Genomic DNA, 21,760 nt, shown 5'->3' with positions numbered 1-21,760 from the left:
TAAGCTGGCGCACGCAACCTATGCCTGCCTGGAGGCAGGCGCAACTTAAATAATAAAAGTGGGGGAGGATTTAGGTAAGGCTGGGGGGTGGGTTAGATAAGGGAAGGGAGGGGAAGGTGGGGAGCGGCCTCGGAGGGAATGGGGAACGTCATCGGGGCTCCCCTAGGGCTAGGCACACGCAAGGTGCACAAGTGTGCACCCCTTGTGTGCGCCGACCCCGGATTTTATAACATTTGCGCGGCTGCACGCATATGTTATAAAATCAAGCATAGATTTGTGTGCGCTGGGTTGCATCCACAAATCTACGTCCGCACATGGGTTTGAAAATCTGGCCCTATTAGTATATTATATTTCAAACGCCAAAGTCAAAGATCAACTACAATTAGGTAAATCACTATTTGAACGTTTATGCACCATAGTGGGAAAACCTAAGAAATTGATATCCAGACTGTACCTATATCTTTTGGGCAACATGAAAGACCCCAACCCCCCCCCCCCCACACACACATCCACACTTGGGAAAAAGAATTGGGGTAGGAAGTAGAGGAAGAGGAATGGGAAATCTGTTTTCATAGTATCAAGCGAAGTTCAGTTTCTGCCCTGCTTATAGAAAATGGTTAAAAATTATTATATAGATGATACATGACACCTCATAAATTACATGTGATATACCCTAGGGATGTGCAATCATTTTTTCCTAATTAGGAAATTTCAACGAAATTCGGAATGGTTCGGGAGAACAGAAAAAAGATTGAACTTTTTCCGAAATTTCAGAAAAAATTCATTTTCAGGTTAGTGCACGCTAACTCCCCATTAGTGCACACTAACTCTGCCATATTAGTGCGCACTATTGGGAATTAGCACGCGCTAACCCGAAAATCGGGGCCCCCAAAAAAAACCCATGAACCACAGGAAAAATGAAATTCTTGCGGGGGACCCCCAAACAAAGCCCAACACAAAATTCTAACCCGAAGCACATCTCTAATATCCTATATTTTTCCCAGTAACTGTTGGAGAAATTGTATACAAGAGGGAACATTTTTGCATATGTGGTGGACCTGCCCTGGCATAAGTTCTCTCTGGGACTCAGTATTTCAAAAATTATATGAAATGCTAGGCAACACAGTAACTAAAGAAGTTAAATGTTGTCTGCTTACCTTCCCACATCTGGATTTCAGCAAAGATCATCAGATATTGATAAACCAGGTGGTCATAGCTACCCAGAAGGCAATAGCCACAGCATGGAAACAAATGGCATGTCCCAATATCACAGAAGTTTGGCAGAGATTGGCCAAGACTCACTATCTTAGTAAACTGACTGCCGTATGCCAGGACAGGCTAGAGCAGTTCCAGAAATTATGTTCGCCTTATGAATACTGGGAGAAGTCAGATCATGCTACATAAATCATGGAGACTTGAGAATGTAAGAATGGACAATCCGAAGGGGGATGGGGAAGGGGAGGGCATACTCAGAAGGGATAAATATGGTTGAATATTTAACTGTTTGTGTTTCATGATGTTTAATGTGCCTGTGAGCACAACTATTTACTATGTGGTTTTTGTAATTTTTATCTTTTATTTTTATTTTATGTTTTTTTACTAATTTTTGTAAACCGTTTTGATTAAATTATATTTGTAAAAGCGGTATATACACATTTTTAAATAAATAAATACATAATAAACTATTTTGTATTCTGACAAACAATCATAATAGAAATTCAATTACAAAAAAAAAAAAGGCACACAGGGAGGATAACTTTAAAATGTGCACGCATGTGCCCATATACGTGTATACTGTATATAGGTGCACACAAAACTGCTCCAGTATTTTATACCTGCATATATACGAAATATACAGATTATAATATATGCATAAATGCACCATGGAACAGGTATGTGCATGAAAAATCATGCAACTACATTTTTGCATTTATCGGATAAATTCCAAGTTATTCGGCAAAGCCGCTACTTAGCTGAATACGTTTTAAATCTGCTTCTTATCTGGCTAAGTCAGATACCAGATAAGTCTAAAAAGTGCATCCTGACATAATAAATGACGGCAGATAAAGACCAAAAGACTCATCTAGTCTGCCCAGCAGTGATTTTATGCACATCTTCCAAAGTAGCTCAAATTCCCACATGGAATCCACTTCCAATCCCATTGTGTTCCCTTTAGAGTTGCAACTGCTGCTCTGTGCAGATTATTCCATGTCTTCCATGAAGCACAATGTAGCCATATCACTGCTGCCTTGGGGTGAGGCTGTTAAATTTGGCGATATAACCCTTTCATGTTCCTTACCATGAACAGACAATACCTCTGAATAAGCTACTATCCTTGCCTGATGCATGAGCCCATTTACTAAAGTATGGAATTTAGCCATTTTGGCATTGCTTGTCAACTTCTATCCTGGCTGGTGCAGGTGAGGTTAGTGCATCTGGTTTTAAGATGAAGAAGAATTGCCTGACTGTGGTTTATGTGAGCAAATGCAGCAAGCACACAGTCAAGCTGTTAGTGGTGGGAAAATTCAGGCAACCAAGAGCATTCAAAGGACATTCTACCTGTTCAGTATTTGGTACATGTTATGCTTTACTCCTCAAGAAGGGAGGAGTTAGCAATCTGTTACGGTTCTCCGTGAGGAGTTAACAATCTGTTACGCATCGACTCCTGAGGTAGGAGGAGTTAGCAATCTGATACGCTCAGCTCCTGTAGAGGGAGTAGTTAACAAACTGTTAAGGTATAGACTGCGGAGTAGTAATCTGTTATGGATCTGTAGCTGAAGACTCCTGATGGGGAAGGAGTAGCAATCTGTTACCAGCGGAGTGCTTGGAGAGGGCACCCAGCTGTAGAGAAATGTAGATAGGTGGATCCTTGGGCCGATGGCATATGACTGCGCCCCCAGGAGGATATCCTGAGAGGGACCACCGGCTAGGCTTGGGTATGGAGACAGACACAGATAGTTCTTTTATTAGACAGGATAGTAGAACCACCAGAGGTGGCAGTAGTGAGCTGATATGCCCGGCAGTGCTGAAGTCCCTCAGGTACTGGAACAGTGATCCCAGGTTTGCTGAGCTGTAGAGAAACTATAGATAGTGAGTAGACAGGGTATGCTGTGTTCATAGCCAGAACTGGATGACAAAACTCACATAAGGTCTTTAAGGAGCTCAATAGCTGGAAAAGGTTAGGCCCTCGAGGAGCGAGTACCTGGTTCCAGGGAAAGCTCTGAGAGAGCGATGGTAACTAACAATTGTCTGTATCTGCGATAACTTCCAGCCAGTAGAGAATCTTCAGAGTATTCAGGAACATGGACCCTCGAGGAGCGAGTATTGGTTCCTATCTGCAATCTGAAATAAAGAAAAGAGAGCAAGGCCCCCGAGGAGCGGGTATCCCTGATAAGTCCGAGGAGGCAGAGTAGCTTGGCCGAATCCTTGCTAACTCGATTCGTTAGCGAATACTGAGACCTTTTATATTGGAAGCGGATGACGTCATCTCAGGGGGACGCCCCCCAAGGTTCGCGCCCTTGCTGGTACATCAATTGGAGCGCATGTGCGCGCGCAGCCTACGTCATCAGGCAACATGGCGGATCCACAGCGTTGTGCCGGTCCGGGGACGCCAGAGGGAGACGGCAAGAAGACACTGCAGCAGCTAACCGTCCATCAGACCCGGAGGGAGTCGCCACAGAGGTAAAGAGGGCGGAGTGAGGGCGTCGAGCAGCGACGGACGCAACAGTACAACCTATTGTTTGATTTATATTACACTATTTTAGGCATTTCAAAGTGGATTACATTCAGGTACTGAAAGTATTCCTCTTTCCCCAGTGGGCTCCCAGTCTAACAGTCATTTACTAATCTCATGGAGAATGGACATTCCTGCGATATTTAGCCTCTTCCCAACAAAATATTGCGGCGCTATCACCACACAACTTTTTATCACAGGACAAATGCGTGACAAAAAATTCACTCTGCAAAAAGAGGCCTATTCGTGGAATGGTGACCTACCTCTGCCAGGGTTGCTATCATGTAAAATTGCCCAAGGCCTTAAAATCACCCAACAATGGCAAATCCCCCCTCCAAGGGTCCTATGGAGACCAAAGTCCCCCGTCGCCTTCTGAGACAACAAGGCATCCCAAAAAAAACCCCTTTGAAAATGCAGTGACACCTGCCCCTTCCCAAACCTCTCCCCTTGGTCTTAAAGCTGCTCACCCTCCCTTCCATTATCTCTCCCCCCGCACAGTAGCCCTGCCCCCTCCCCCCTTGAGCAAAATAAATACAAAATCCCTGGGGTTCTAGTGGTTCCCTCAAGTCCCTCCCCAGAAGAAATGACCCTGGTGGTCTAGAGGAGCAGCCCAACCACCCCCTCCACCTCTCCAAAGTCTCAGGGTATAGTGGGGGGCATGGAGCGCCCTTGAACTCCAGGCCCAAGTCAATGCCATTTTACAAAATGGCATTGCTCTAACTTTTCCCCATCACATGACAGGGGCAAATGCTGGAGATTTAAACCTTAGTCTCCCTGCTTTGTAACCCACTGTTTTAATCACTAGACGACTTCTCCACTCAACCTAATGCATCGCTAGACAAGGAAATATTTTTGTACTCATTTCATCATGTCTCTGTATCAGCAGTGAAAGAGCATCTGAAGAAGAAATTTGGAAAGCCAGAAGGCACATAATTTTAGATAAGTGTCAAGCTCACCTTCCTGAACCAGAGTTAGTCTCTGGAAATATTTTTATCATCTTCCTGCCTGCAAATGTCACTTCACTCATGCAGCCTATGGATCAGAGAAATATCAAAATCCATCAACAAAAGGGATTTTATGAGGAAGCTGTTCAACTATGAAGGAACTCTTCAAGAATATATTCGCAGTACTCTATTAAGGTTGCAATTTCAATGTGGCATATGCTTAGTCTGCTTTAAAGAGTATAACTTTAAGAAAAGCTTGGAGGAAATTGAGGATGTACACTTGAAATAGACTTCCTGAGTTGGTGCATTATGCTACCTCTCTAGCCATATTCAAATCCAGTCTAATATCCCACCTTTCTGAGGCTGTTTTTCAATCTTAACCCCTGATTCTCCTGATCATAGCCTTATTGGTATTAACTATTTACTTAATAAATGAAATTCCCCAAGTCTTTTTTTCTGTATGCTGCCTTGACTAGACTGTGTCCTATGGACAGGGTTGCCAACTGGCTCCAGATTTTCAGGACAGGTTGATACAGTCCTGGTTTTATCCCATTGCATGCTGGGACTTATTCTGATTTCCCTATTGCATTTCCTAAGAAAATCAAGACTATAAGTACCTGCATACAGGGAAGAAAATCCAGGACTGAATCAACCTGTCCTGAAAATCTCTTATGTGGAGTTGTACAGCACTACAAGCATACATCTTGTAGTGCCATATAAATGACTAGAGAAAAGTGCTCGGTGTTACTCAGGTAGTCTGGTCTATAAATCATGGGGGGGGGGGGGGGGGGCTGTGCCTATGTGTATGTGTAGTTACCTCTGCCTCCATATGTGTGTGTATGTGTGTTTGGGGGAGCCTGTATGCATATGTGCATGTGTGTAGGGGGCCTCAGTCTGTGTATGTGCGTGTGTGCGTGCGTATACATGTGCAAGCCCATGTGCACGTGCAAGTCAGTGTGTGTGTGTGTATGTGGAAGCCTGTATCTGCTTGCACAATTTTGTGCGCTTCTGCAAGCTTGCACGAACCTGCGCATGCCTATGTGCTTGCGTTTATGCTTGCCTGTCCCTGTGTGTGGGAGCGTGAGAAACAGGGCTTTGCAAACATAAATTATTAACAGATATTGTCCAGCATTGCTTGGGTTGTTTGGTCAATACCAGCCTCTGTGTGTGTGTGTGTTTGTGTGTGAGTGTGCGTGTGCATCTGCGACTGTGGGTGTGAGTGGGGGCATGTGCCTGTCTTCCTGTGTGTTTGCCTATGTCTGGGTGCCTGTGTGTGTAAGTGTATGTATGCTTGCCTCTATGAATTTACCTGTGTGTGCTTGCATATGTGTATGCGTGCCTGTGTGCGCTTGTGTGTTTTTGCAATAGTGCTTTGTAGAGTGTGTTTTCTTTGCACATTGCTCCTTCCACTGTTCTGAGCACCACCTGGTGGCCACAGACAGACACAACAGTGTGACTGACATGACTGATCGACCAACACAAGCCTTTTATATACATATATATAGATAAGTAGCAGTAGTAATGGACAGCATTGATTTTTGCAAAGGAATCTTCTGATGAAGAAGAATTTTAAGGTTTCAAAGTGAAACAGAAAAGAAATTCATTAAAAGAGATTCTTTATGGCCTTCAAAATATTGATACCACAAACTCAATTACTAAAATCAAAGAAATTCAACTTATAGAGTGGGTAAACATTGATGAATATCTTAACAACAAATTCATATGCCTAGTAATCATTCACCTCAATGTCAGAAAATAGCAATAGGCCTGCATTGCAAATACCGTATTTTACCATGTCTGCTACTCTCTCCTGCTTAGATTGTCTATCATCCAAATGCTAGGATATAAATAGCTTTCAAGACAGGGCTAGAATGCAATAGCTTCTCATCCAACACTTTGCCCAGTGGCAGTAGTGATGAATATGGTCTTTTTAAAACTTAAAAGGTTACAGATAATAATGGCATTGTATTTACTTTCTTAGCACAGCAGGATTTAGAATTTGTGGAGGCTGGTAAAAGTCTGGCAAATAAAATCTCCCTGGTTTATCAGGGGCCAGCACACTGGCTTTCTCCCCTGCTGTGTACCAGACAATCCCACACTTCCTTGTTTGCAGCCTCTGTGCTACATCTGCTCAGTTTATAAGTTATTTCAATTTCAATACAGCAGATAAAGTTAGATTTTATAAAACAGCAACCACTTTCCTTCTTTATTCTTTGTTTCCTACCCAGGGTTACTACTGCAGTAGACGATCTCACCAAGTAGAATCTCGGTCAGTGACTGTACAATTTCACCTCCAGGACAGGAGTAGTACTGCTGAGTGAAGATGGTACTCAAAGCTGGCGGTCATGACTAATGAGCATGGGGGGGGGGGGGGGGGGACAGCAGCGACACAAATGAAAACCATGGCTGTCACATGATGGCAGGCATGCAGAATACCTTGGAGGTCTCCAGGTTTGACCCAAGGACTCAGGAATTTCAATGAAATCTCCATGTTTCCTAGGAAACTGGCTGCCTGCCTCTCCGCTCTGATTTTTTACATGCTGCTGGGGGTAGGACCGAAGCAGGAAGCACAGGGCTGTTCTCTGCTGAGGGAGATTAGTTGCAGGAACCCCATGTGCCCATTCCTAGAGAGGGAGAGAGTGCTGGGGGTCAGGATTGGGGATAGAGGGGACAGTGCTAGGATCATTCCTGAGGGAAAGGGGGCAAAGAGAATGTTTGTGTTGGTAAGAGAGCCTGAGTGGTGATGGGGGGAAGATGGAGTGGAACCCTGTGCCCCCTCCCCACTAATCCACATTAAATCACAGGGTGACCAAACCTCTAAAGTTTCCAGGTATGGCAAACAGAAGGGGATAAAGTTGAAGAGGTGGCATTACCATTTTAATCTTCACTACCCCCTTCTGGACGAGCATTCCAGGCATCCACCACCCTTTCTGTCATGAAATATTTCTTCCCAGAAAGGGTGATGGGTGCCTGCAAAGCCCCCCACCCAGAGCAGGTGATGGAGCTAAAACAGTGGCGTACTTCAAAAAGGCATGAGCTAAACAGAGCATAATTAGTTTCAAAAGAGTTAAGGGAGATAGCAGAAGCGTGCCCTAGGCACCACAGGCCATGAGACTAGTGGGGTTCATATATATTGGGGTAACCTGTATGTAGCAGTAGGTACAATGCAAACAGCAGTGGTAGGATGATGGCATCCGGCTTTCAAGAAGGCTTTGGAATAAGCTGCATGGAGTGGTAGTTACAACCCTAACCGCAGTGGTAAGGATGCATCGGGCTTCCAAGAAGACACTGACTGGCATAATCTGCATACAGTAATCATAGTTAAACCCCAAATGTTTATTAGCATGGGAAGGCTGGAGGTTTTGGACACAGACTGTTTTTGAAAGACATGGTGATGAGACAGAAAAGGGGATCTGAGTGTTGAACTAGGTATGGTTTTGTAAGAATCAAAGGAGAGGATGACAAAGCCAGAAATGGCTACCAGCGGAGGTTAATACTTTAATGTTCAGGGCATATTTGGGACTAATATGGCGGGCACGGGTAGGAAAAAGGTTGAAAGTACTGATGAAAGACATGGGGGACACGGAACTTGTGCTGGGCTGCATATGGAAATTTATATGTTCATCTACCTGAAATGGAAGAACTACAACTGGGCAAACTAGATAGGCCAATTTTGGCCTTTTTCTGTTGTTATTTATTGTGTGGTACATGCTGTGTAGGCAGGGGAATGGCACATTGTGTGGACAGATATTCAAACGGCATGGAGCCTCCCCTTGCCCAGTATCTCCACATTCTGCCCAGTATCTATCTTTCTCTCCCCATGCTCTGGCCAGCATCTCCCTCACTTTCTCATGCCCACACTTTCCAAGTCTCTCTCTCTTCCTTCCCCCCTTGCTTTGCCCAGTATCTCACTCTTTCTCTCCCCTGCCCTTTCACTCTCTCCTCCCAACCTCTTCCTTGTTCACCCTTCTCACCTGACTGAACTTTAAGACCCCCCTCCCCCCCTTGCCAGCCGCAACTCTTGGGTCAAGCGTAGGACCACCTCAGTCCCTTCTTCGACGGCTCTGGTTCAGTGCAGATGAGCACTGGTGGTGATTCCTGGGTCAGACAGAAGCAGAACCATTCCTCAGCCATTCTTCAATGGCTCTGGTGTGGCAGCAGGCAGCTCTGGAGCTCACAGCTCTTGCTCACAGCAATCTTCCCTTCTCACCAGTCAGCGCATGGACACATGTCGTAGGTCCTCTACCATCTGCCTGTTCACTGGCTGCTGAGAAGAGGAGGAATCACCAAGTGCAGGAGCACAGGAGGCAAACCGAATAGCTGTGCCTAATCCTAGAAAATGTGCGCCCAGGCCCAGCATTCTCTGCTTCATTGCTTAGTTTAAATGCTTGTTGAAGAATATCTACAATTTTGGTCTCAGACTTGTACATACTATAGAGGTTAAGAAAGCAGATTATATTATATTACACAAAAACTGTAGAATACAGTCAAGTTCCCTTTCGGTTTACATGCAAGGCTTGCATGCATCTGGAATGTAACCACAATGAAATTAATGTTTTAGTGTCTGTGTTTTCTAATAGATACTGTAATGCAAATGGACTAGGGTTGGCATCAACAAATAAATATTGTTAATGCTTATTGATTTCTGAAATTTCCTGAACCTTAAATTGGCATGAAGTACTGAATAACCTTCAATTTTTGGCATCACATACTTTCATTATACATTCAATGTCAGGCTGTATCCAGACTGCAAATAATATTTTGGGTATTTAATCATTCAAACAAAACATGAAAAAGGCTCCATTTTCAAACGACACCAAACAAACACTGTGTTAATCTTTTTGCCTTGCATTTCCTGGGGAGATCTCAGATACATTCTGTACATTCCAGATATCACAGATAAATTAATCTCAAGATTCCATTTTTGTTCAAACTTGAAAGCATAAATTCAGTCCAATGAATCAGCAACAACTGTAAAGCATGCTCTGCGTAGCAGGCTGAAGTCCTCAGCATGTGTGCATGGCAGTGACTCATACAAAATGAATGGAATGTGTGCATGGCATGTGTGCATGGCAGTGACTCATACAAAATGAGTGGAATGAAATGCAAATCAGTTGTTTACTCTGTCAAAAAGTACAAAGACTAAGGGACATTCAATGAAGTTAGTAGATGATACATTTAAGACAAATTAGGAGAAAATATGTTTTTACTCAAAGCATAATTAAACTCTAGAATTCTTTACTGGAAGATGTGATGAAAGCTGTTAGTGTAGCTGGGTTGATAAAAGGTTTTAACAAGTTCCTGGAAGAAAAGTCCATAAACCAATATTAAGGTGGACTTGGGGAAATCCACTGCTTATCCCTAGGGCTTCCAAGAAGACAGTGACTGGCATAATCTGCATACAGTAACCATAGTTAAACCCAAATTTTTTATTAGTATGGGAAGGCTGGATGTTTTGGACACAGACTGTTTCAGAAAGACATGGTGATGAGACAGAAAAGGGGATCTGAGTTTTGAACTAGGATAAGCAAGAGTGAAAATACCCCTGTATAAAGCAGAAACTTTAGAATAATCAATACACAAAAAAAATTCTGCTGCTATTAACTCATATTATATTATATAAGTGTAGAGGATGACCATCATAAATGTCTTGTCACTGGCTATATTGACAAAGCCTATAATGACACCAATACCTGGTATTTATGGTGCAGCAGGGTAGAATGGTATAGCTTTAATGCACCCAATCCAGATTAATCATCGGTCATTCCTCACCTTTTTGTACAGGCATTAGGATTGCTTATGCTATGATGAACGTAAGAAAGTGCACAAATCAGCATTTAGTGTGCACTTATCTGAGTCCTGAAGTGCTTGTAGCAATATGCAAATTGCTGTGATTGCCTTTTGCCGCGTCAAGGACGCAATCACAGCAGATTGCATATTGCTACAAGCACTGTTTGGCAATTCCAACGCGTTCCATAGACCACCTCTCAAAGAGTCAGTATAGGCTATAATAAGCTGAAGTCACTCCTCAGAGTCATCCTGAAGCTCCCTGAAGAAGGAGTGTAACTCACTCCGAAACCCTGCAGAGTTGGAGGACCAACTTCAGGACTCAGATAAGTGCACACTAAATGCTGAATTTTTTTTGTGTATTGATGAACTAGGATAAGCAGCATGGAATCTGTCAACCTTTTGAGATCTTGCCACTTGGACTGGCCACTGTTGGAAACAGGATACTAGGCTTGATGGACTTTTGGTCTGACCCAGTATGGCAAATTTTATGTTCTTATGTTCTTATCTGATACCTTCACCAACATTTGACAATATGGAATATCCAAAAATCCATTCACAGTCCTGAATATTTATTCATACTCATAACCAGGCCGTCACTAAATAAAGCTATTTTCATTGCTTCCAATTAAAACATTTGCATTAATTCAGGGGATAAACTCTAGCCTATTACTATAAGAAATAATTAAGCTTTGAAATAAATGATCTTTTAGCATATGAAAATAAGAGGTTTATTTACCACTGGGTTGAACAACTGGGATCACTGGCAATCAGCTAATGGCACTAAATATATCTTACACACAAGGAACAAAAATGCTTGTAGTTATCTTGATTTAGAATTAATTCAATAGCTATTTGCTCTGAATTGATTGGGTCTGAACCCATAAACACTTTCATGATGCATATATTGTAAAGAAAATTTCAGATAAACAGCACTGAAAATGTAGCCATCCTACATTTAACAAAAAGGTAGATAAATGTATTTTGTATGTTGATCATTTCTGTAGATCCCAGAGGTATTCATAAAAGAATTCAGTAAACACAGATTTATAAGCTGTCCTAGTTTGTAGGCTGATTTAATGAACAGATTACTTTTGCTTGCAAGATACTCAGTATAAGATTAGTAAAAAAAGTTACATGGATATGTTGGCTTGTAGCTTTTATTTTTTATTAATTTCAATAAAATGAATAAGCAATATATAGATGATGGTAGCAGCCTGTTGAGAAGGTAGACTAAAAAAATAAGCATTTCACATCATTTATCAACACGGTGCAATATTTAAATAAAGGGAGGCCCATATTCAAAACCCATTTATATGGATAACTCACAAGCTATCTGTCTAAATAGCAAATGTGGCATATTCAGCCACTTATCTGGCTAAATTATAGCCGGATAACCACTTATCCGGCTATAGTTTAGCCAGATAAAGAAGGGATGTTTCAAGGGCATTCCCAGGATGGGTTGACTTATCCGGCTAACCTAGCTGCATATTGGGTATATCCGGCTAGGTTAGCCAGATAACTTTAAACCTGCTTGTTAGCAGTCTAAAATTACCCGGCCCTGTATGGCTGGATAACGTGCTACATAACCGGATATCTTCAAAGATTACTGGCTAAGTAGTGCTGTCATTATCAAACCAAAGTAAAATTCAGAGGGCCAATCCCTTCCATCCCTTCCCAAAGCTTAATACAAAGGCCCTCAGGCCGTACTTTCATAACCCCCCTCCCCCCAACCTTTATAAAGACAGGAAGGGGCCGACATTGTACGCTGGCCCCGGTCCTGATTTTTTATTAAACAGAAATAGACTGCCTCCCTCCCTGCCCTTCAACCACAACAAATCATAGTAGTGCCTACCCTTCCATCCCTATAACCCATAACCCTCCTCAGTCATCCCGAAACCCTTTTTGATCCGAGCCAGGAGCGAGGGACCCTCTGTCCTGCTCTCAGTGCTCCAGCACTGCTCTGATAGAGGAAGTGTTAGACGGGTAAATTCATTGTAAGCTTACACGTCCAGGACTGCCTCTAAATATCAGAAAAGGCTAAACTGCCCAATCAGATTGACCAGATCTACTTTTTCTTCATGAACCTCCTTTCTGTGATGACCTGACAGATTGGAGTTGGTCCATTTCAATATGGCTTGAAATTGGCAGAAGATACAATATTTCATTTCATTTATTAATTATATACTGTACATACCATACTCATTAAGCTGATCAAGGTGGTTGACCAGGAAGATTGAACTGAAGGCCTAACCCAACTTGTACATATTAAACCCACTAGGATAGACAGAGAGATTAACTAATATAAACAAACACAGACATAGTTTCAAGTGTTAAAATAAGTGTTTTCATTGATCAACTGATGACACTCTACATTTTTTGAAAGTGATTTATTGATCTTTGTTGCACACTGGCATGGCCTTGCAGAAAGCCCGTCTTTTTGCTATGCCATTAAAATGTACCAAACCACTGTGTTTCCTGCTTTATGCAGTACCATCTAGGTACACAGGCCTGTACAAGATACTTTACATGCTTACAATATACCTTGCACAAAAGGTTTACAAGAGGTATTTGAGCACAGGAAGATTAAGTTACTTGCTTAATGTAACACCATGATTAATAGGGGAAATCAAATAATGTCCTCTATGTTTGAAGCTCTGAACTCCAGTTAGCATCCTACATTGATAGATTTCAAATAAATGCTTTGGCTGACGTTCTTCGCCAAGAGCAAGTAGCACATTCAGGCCTAGATTCATCATTCTGCTATAAATATAGCAGAATGATGAACCGTGCTAAAAAAAGGGTCTGGGAAGTGAAAATGCACCACCTCGATGTGGCCGTGCCACACTGTATCGCCTCCATACTGCCAATGGAAAAGGTGGTGTTAATTCCGGCGCTACTGCCAGCGATAATGTGTAAAACATTATCGCCCAAAGTGGTACTGGAATTAAAATGTTTTTAGCCCACCCAAACCCCTCCCCTTTCCCGAATGTAAATATTACCGCTGCGATGCGGTACTTATCAAATGCAATAGGGCGTTACCGCCTGCTATAAGGCCCTAACGCATGAAATAAGGCCACATCGCGGTTTGATATATGATCCTGTTAGAGCCATGCAGCATCTGTGGAAAGCAGCTGGTGATAGGTTGTCTTGAAGAGAGCTAGTCTACCAGGTCAGCAGGAGTCAACAACAGATTGAAGGAACCTCACAAAAATAACAAACTTCTATTTTGCCAATTCCCAAGAATAAAACCCAAGACCCATTAGATGTATCAAATTACCACCCCATTATATAGAAGAAAACAGCTTGCTACACCCTGGTCAACACGGTTTCAGAAAAGGCCATAGTACAGAATCACTACTCCTTTCATCCTTTGATACAATAATCAGAGGTTTTGATTCAAACACAGATTATATAATGGTTCTACTTGACATTTCAGCAGCCTTTGATACCATAAACCATGACATCCTGCTATTCGATCTCAAACAAATTAGTATCAACGGAATAGTTCTACAATGGTTTACATCTTTCATAACAGAACAACCTCAGCGCATTAACATTGGAAATTCTAAATCTGAATGGTATACAACTAAGTCTGGAGTTCCACAAGGTTCCTCACTTTCTGCACTTCTTTTAATATTTACTTACTACCCCTATGTTATCGCCTATGTTTCAAAATCTACGCGGACCATATCCAAATCATCATTCCATTCTCTGACACTTGGAAAAAAACGTTTTCCCTCCTCCAACTTTACTTATCTACAATAAAAATGTGGATATCTCATAATAGATTAAAATTGAATACTTCAAAAACAGTATTGATTTTCCTATCTACAGTACCGGATTCAATTCATCAACCTCCCAAGATCTTCACGTTCGAAAGACAAGACATCCCTATAAAATGTTATGCAAAAAACCTAGGTATCCTTATTGACTCCAAGCTATCCATGTCTAATAACATCTCAGCCTTAGTAAATAAGTCTTTCTTTAAATTGCAAATGTTAAAGAAACTAAAACCCCTGCTGTTTCCGTCCGACTTTCGATCAGTTACTCAGGCATTAATATTGACAGACCTAGACTATTGCAACTCCTCATACTTAGGCTTACCCACATCCACTATTCAACTACTCCAATTATCCAAAATGCCACAGCTCAGATATTATTCAATATATCACAAAGAGACCACATTACTCTATTTTTACAACACCTCCACTGGTTTCCCATATCATACCGCATCACATGCAAAATTTTAATAATAATTCACAATCTTCTATATAATGCTAACTCAGTCTGGCTCTGCTCATTATTAAGAATATATAAACCAACAAGACAACTTCGCTCGATGGAAAAATGCACTCTGGAAGTACCCTCTATAAAAAACAGCAAGTTTAGAGCTAACATGTAAATGAGCATTCTCTATTGCAGAACCCATCCTTTGGAACTCCATTCCCGAAGAAATTAGATTGACAGCCAACAAGAAGGAATTCAAACAATCCCTAAAAACCCATCTTTTTACCACTGCCTATAAAATTAGTTGAATCTTAAAAGAAACATTTTTGCTCCCTTAATGGATTTCTTTTGTAAGAATTAGTCAGCGCTGTAAATGTAATATATGTTATGATTTTACTTGTATTGTTATTTTAATTATGTATGTTCATTTGCAAACCGCTTAGATGGTCAGGGGGTCCTGCCCAATTTGCGGCATATAAAAACTTTTAAATAAATAAATGATTAAAGCATATACAGAGTAGTACACTGGCAAAGAGGATTTTCCTACCCGCACAATGATACCCTGCCCACTTGGAAACTTCATTTTATCCATGCACTGGAGCATGAGTGTTTCCCCTGCCCTGGTAGTAAGAGACCCTTGCACAGATAGAGTAAGAACTATGGACAGTAAAGGTCAATCTGTGGCACTAAGAACTGTTTGAACTGTGCCATTTACTTATCTGATTGACCATCAGCAAAGTTTACTTTTGGACACTCAAAGCTGAGTCTCCTGTGTGTTACTGGCACCTATATCACCCATTGCGGTGAAGGATTTATATTACTCCAGGGGGGAAAAAGAGCCACAGAGTCACCCCTGCCGCTCAGGGTCTTGAAGGAGGAATTCCTGCCCCCCACCAGCAAAGAACTTAAGCCCTGGGGAAAGAGTTTTGTGAGAGAGCTAGTGCAAATGGATCCAGCCCCAAGAACTATAAGTACTTTTATGGCCCCATTGGTAGCTAGCTGCTATCCCAGAACGAGGTTACAAGAAGTTACATGCGACAGAAATAATGTAAGTGCAGATGGAAGTGAACATGAGGCATATCATAGTACTTCCATAACAGTTCCAGAGAGAATTATATTTGGATTTCTGTCCTTGAACACTATATTTCTACTTTTCCATATCTGCAAAGTCCCTCCAGTATTCTACATTAGAATTATTTTTCCTTGCAGTGGCAATCCTAAATCATGTCGCTACCTGCTACACCAAAACCCTGTGTTTAACAGTAACCCCCGAACCAACCCACCTGCCCAGTACCCAAGAGCTCTTGATGAAAATGACAATCTATAATATCAGAAATCTCTTGTGTCAGGCCTGCCAGAATTGAGGAAACAGGAATTGCACCCACATAAATGTTAGCGAAATAACAAGGAGTGCAGTATGTCCTATTTATTTATTTATTTATTTTTAATTTTTATATACCGATGTTCCTGTATAGAATACATATCGCACCGGTTTACAGAGAACTGAACTGTCGCCTCAGGGGCGGATACCTTGGAACAAGGTTGAAGTGAACTTACAGTGAACAAGTGGAATGCATTTAAAAACATAATTAGCTGACATAATTAGTACAATTCAAAACATATTTACAGTGGAATAAGTGGAGCAACGTCTATGAAGCGCCATTCATCGGACCTTAGCTCTCAGGGAACGCCTGGCTGAATAGCCATGTTTTTAGTTTCTTTTTGAATACCAAAGGGCAGGGTTCTTGGCGGAGGTCCGGTGGGAGCGAGTTCCAAAGTGGAGGACCAGCTGTGGAGAGGGCGCGTTTCCTTAGTGAGGTTTTGGCCGGCTGGGTGTATAGCATGTCCTTGTACGCTCTTCTGATGGGTCTATTGGAAGAGTGCGGCTGAAGTTGGAAGGTTAGGTTGAGGGGGGAGATGTTGTGTAAAGCCTTGTGGATCATCATGAGGGCTTTAAAGAGTATCCTGAATTTAATTGGCAGCCAGTGAAGGTTCTGAAGGATAGGGGTGATGTGATCCCTTTTGTTGGTGTTTGTGAGGATCCTGGCCGTCGCATTCTGGACCATCTGAAGTGGTTTGATTGTGTTAGCGGGTAGTCCCAGAAGGAGTGAGTTGCAGTAATCCAGTTTCAGGAGGATGATAGATTGTAGAACCAAGCGGAAATCTCGGAGGTGCAGGTGTGGTTTTAGTTTTTTAATACTTGCAATTTGAAAAAGCATTCCTTGGTGGTGTTGTTTACAAATTTGTTTGTTGAGTTGATTGTCGAGCAGCACACCAAGGTCTCTTACATGCGGTGTGTGGTCAATAGATGTTATGGAGAGTTGGGAAGAAATTGGGGGGTTGAGCGGAATACAGTTGTCCGGAGCTATTAGAAGGATTTCGGTTTTGTTGGTGTTAAGGACGAGGTGGAGGCTGGTGAGTAGGTTGTTGATTGCTATAAGGCAGCTATTCCAATGGGACCATGTTTTGTGGAGTGACTCAGAGATAGGGATGAGGATCTGTATGTCATCCGCATATAGGAAGTGCGTTAGCTTGAGGTTGGTGAGTAGATGGCAGAGTGGGAGGAGGTAAATATTGAATAGGGTGGGTGACAGGGATGATCCTTGGGGTACCCCCATATTAGATCTGATTGGGTGTGATTCTTTGTTGTTGATCCTTACCTTGTAAAACCTGTTTTCAAGGAAGGATTTGAACCAGTTAAACGCAGATCCTGTGATGCCAATGTCTGCTAGTCGCTGTAGTAGGGTCGTGTGGTTCACGGTATCGAACGCTGCGGATAGATCCAGAAGTGCGAGTAGGAATGGTTGACCTTTTTCTAGGTTTAGGAGGATGTTGTCCGAGAGAGAGGCTAGTAATGATTTGGTGTTCAGGGCCTTCCGGAATCCGAATTGAGTTGGGGTGAGGATGTCATTTTCTTCGAGGTATTCGGATAGTTGTCTGTTTACTATCTTCTCCATGAGTCTGGCGATCATAGGAAGGTAAGCTATGGGGCGGAAGTTGGCTGGGTCTGAGGGTGGAAGGTTGGGTTTTTTTAGGAGAGGCTTAAGCATTGCAAGCTTGAGTTGGTCTGGGACATGTCCTTGAGACAGTGAGCAGTTTATGATGTCTGCTACTGGCTTGGCGATGATGTTTGTAATGGAAAAAAGCAGGTTGGATGGGATGTGATCTGAAGGATGAGACGAGGGTTTCATCTTCTTAAGGATGTTTTCTATTTCTAATGAGGATGTCAATTCGAAGGTAGCTAGGGTAGCTAGGGTTGAATTTTGTTGATGGAGGGTTGAGTGCGAGAGTTGAGAACCGGTGGGGAATGAAGAAATAGGCGGAGGAGAGGGCCCCATGAGGGGTGCGACGAGAGTGGAGATTTTTCTCTCAAAGTAGACTGCCAGTTCATTGGCCTTGTTGGTAGCTTGGTCGTCTGGGATGAGGGGTGTACCTGGTTTTGTGAGGGCTGATACGTAGGAAAACAATGCTCTGGAGTCAAAGATAAAGTGGTGGATCTTTTTAGAGAAGAATTCTTTCTTAGTTCTGTTGATGACATTTCTGTAGGAGTTTAGGCAGGATTTGTAGGCAGAGAGGGTTGTTGTGGAAGGGTTTTTACGCCACCTGTGTTCTTTACATCTAAGCTCCTGTTTGAGCAACTTCAGTTATGGAGTGAACCAGGGTTTCCTGTTGTCCTTATCCGGATGAAGTGTTTTTGTGGTCATGGGGCACACTTGATCTGCTACTTTGTTAGTGATGTTAATCCAAGATGTAGTGGCAGTGTTGGCATCAGAGAGGTCGAGGTGATCTAATTCCTTGGAAAGATGCAAGCTGAGGAGTTCTCCGGAGCAGGGTTTCCTGACTGTTACTGAAGTTAAATGGGTTGCTTGGGGAGGGTGCTCCTTGATCTCTAGAACAGTGGAGATGACTTGGTGGTCCGTCCACAGGACTGGTGAGCATGTTGGGTTGGTATGGGGCGATATTCCCTCATTTATGAAAATAAGGTCTAAAGTGTGTCCTGTTTTGTGAGTAGGATTGTTGACAATTTGTCTGAATCCCATATGGCTGAGTGTGGTGAGTAGGGTTTCGCAATTTGTGGAGCGTGGTTGAGCGTCAACATGTAGGTTAAAGTCTCCCATCAGGATGGCTGGTTTTTCGGCATTAAGGTGTTTTGCGGTGAGTTCGATAATGGGGGAGGGGTCTGCTTCAAGAATTCCTGGTGGGGCGTAGATTAGTCCGATTTGGAGGTATTTTGATTTAAAGAGGGCAAATTCCAGGTTGGATAAGGCATTTGTGAGCTATAGGGTTAGGCCTAGCCCTTTTTTGGCTGCCAGGAGCAGCCCTCCTCCTCTTTTTTTGAGCCTGGGAATAGAGAGGAGGTCATAGGCCTGAGAGGGGAGCTGATTTATTAATACTGTGTCTGTGGTTTTTAACCAGGTTTCTGTGATAGCACAGATGTCTGGTTTAGTTTCTGAAAGGAAGTCATTGAGTATGTGCGTTTTCCTGATGATGGATTGCGCGTTGAATAAAGTCAGTGAGAATAATGCAAGGCCGAGAATTTGTGTGACTGGGGATATCATGATGGGAATGAGCCTCTGTTGGCAATTAAGTGAGTGAGTATAAGACTTCTTCATCTCTTCAGCACACGGCTATGTCCTATGCAGTAGTTTAGCCATTTATTTAACTCTCCTAGCATAAATAGATACTTTATGCACAACAATCCACATATTTTTCCAGTCCCTTTCAGTAAGAGCAAGATCTAAATCTTCATTCCATTTATTTATTAAATGTGAGGTCTATATTCAGTCACTGCCCATTGGAAGTATATTCAATGGTGCAACCGCACTATTGAATATAGCCGGGTGATGAAGAGTGGTCAGTACTAGCCAGAGAACAAACTCCAGGTTGGACTCTGGCAAACATAAGCTTCTTTATTGGTGAACAATAATAAACAAAATAACTTAGCTGGTTTGTGCAGTTCAACAAAACAATTGTAACTTACATTTTGTTATGTCAAGGCTCGATCTCTCTCTAGGGCCTCCCTCATCCCTTGGGCCCTGGCCTGGCCTGGCCCAGAATCCCTTGCAAGTTAAGGAGGTGTTCTGAGGGAGTTTCTTATATGTTCCCTCAGAAATCGACTATCTTAAATTAGCCGGCTAAAATGTAGCCAGTTAGAATATAGCTAGTATGTAGGATAGGTCTATGAGTCGACCAGACTTAGCCAGTTAAGTAATCTGGCTAACTCTGAATATTGCAGTTAGCCAGATAACTTACCCAGCTAACTCAACTCCTCCCAGTTATACTCCCAGAATGCCTCTAACTTACAATAATGCACGGCACGAATGCAAATATCGCACAGTTTAAATCCCGGAAATAACTACACCTTTTTTCCTGTCATTAGGCTGTGCCCAAAATGGCCATAACGCAATTCACAATACATTTTTTGAATTGCATTTTGGCCATTTCTGGGCTTGAGGTAGGGAGGAAGAGAGAGAGAGAGAGCGAGAGAGAGAGAGAGCGCTTCTGGGGAGGGCCTCACTGTGTGCACCTATTTATATCTCTATAGGAGGGGCATCTAATAGGACAAGATGTTGCAGGTGGTTTAGGGTTTAGGGGCCAGTTTCGCATATAGAGTGAGATGTACGAACAGCACAGTACACCTTAGTGAAGATATGACATCATTTGGAGTGAGGAAAGTCTCACAAAGATGAAATTTCTACTATGTTCTCTGACCCTAGCTTGATGGACTCTATAACAGGCTACCATGTTATAACAAGGTACTATGAGGGCCTTATAGATAGGTTCTCTCTCTCTCTCTCGGTAATTCTAAAATTTCCCTAAACACGCCCCTTTTTCTTAACGCCAGCTTTATCAATGTGTTAATAACGCATTTTGATGAATCTAGTGGTTAGTTGGCTAAATTCTAGCCGACTATCTTAATAGCCCGCTAGAATTTAGTCATATAAGTGTCCAAATATTAATTTGGCTGGCTAACTTCTCAGTTAGCTGGCTAAATACTTTTTAATATGGACCTCTATATGACCAAACTGGACCCAAATTTAACATGTAATATCCCCAGACAAATTACAGAAATCCATGTCAACAAAAATGACTCCATTCCATTAAAGGTATGGAAAGGGTTGGAGATATTTACAATCGGTCCAGACCTCTATGCAGCTAGATCTATCCTCCACATCAAATTCATCTTTCAGGATATCAAAGGCTTTATGCTCAGTGTCATCCCACAATTAAACTATAAATGACAAGTCCTTTTTTGCCCAACCCTGAAATCCCCTAGAAAAGGTAAGCTCAGATACGCCAGGGTTTTGAAAGATTGGATAGGGCGGCTAAAGCTTTTCTTCAGAGATTTAAAAACTGAGTAACAGCTTGCCATATCTTAGTAGCATGTGCAGTTATTGGACCACATCAAGAAATTGTTCTAGCCAAAGAGAAAGATGATGGAGTAAAGAGAATAAAATGAAGGCCTAGTTTTCCAACAAACTCTTATTCCAGAGATATCCAGGAAAGGTATATTCCCTGGTATAACCAGGATTTGAGGCAAATCAGCCTCGAAGCCCAATAATAGATATGAAGATTCAGAAGGTTTTTAGGTCTCCACAAAGTGCTCAGTTTAATTCTAGCTTGTTAACGCTGCTAGATAAATCTAGCCATGGTTTTGTGCAAGTCTTCAAAGACAGAAACAGGGATGTTATAGGGCAGATGTTAAGATACAACAAAGGGGGGAAAGTATTCATTTTACGCATTTTAAGCCCAGGAAACACTCAAGTCTTCCCACTGAGCAAGATCTGTCTTAATTTCAGTAATTATGAAACAAAAAATTGGCTTTAAAAAGTCCTTATAAGAGTGAACAAATCCAAATTTCAACATAAGTGAACCCGGTCCAGGAAATTTAAAAAGAGGACATCGACTGAGGAACATTCCTCTAGCATTTGGCAGAAAAATCTCAGATTTGGAAGTTTATAGTGTAACCAAATAATTCCTCATAAGGATGGAGAATCTCATTGGTAAAATTAAACAATATCTTCTGTAGCCAGATGGATCTAGTTTATAATTTAATCAGTAATTT

At 42.1% G+C, this 21,760-nt stretch overlaps 1 protein-coding gene across 1 annotated transcript in view; it reads right to left on the bottom strand.

Moving 5' to 3' along the window:
* FAR2 (fatty acyl-CoA reductase 2) overlaps positions 1 to 21,760 on the bottom strand; it is a 633,073-nt gene that overhangs the window by 409,211 nt on the left and 202,102 nt on the right.

Source organism: Rhinatrema bivittatum, chromosome 4 (genome assembly GCF_901001135.1).
Source record: "Rhinatrema bivittatum chromosome 4, aRhiBiv1.1, whole genome shotgun sequence".
NCBI lineage: Eukaryota > Metazoa > Chordata > Amphibia > Gymnophiona > Rhinatrematidae > Rhinatrema > Rhinatrema bivittatum.
The sequence above is the reverse complement of the archived record's forward strand: the minus strand, read 5'-3'. Positions and strand labels throughout refer to the sequence as shown.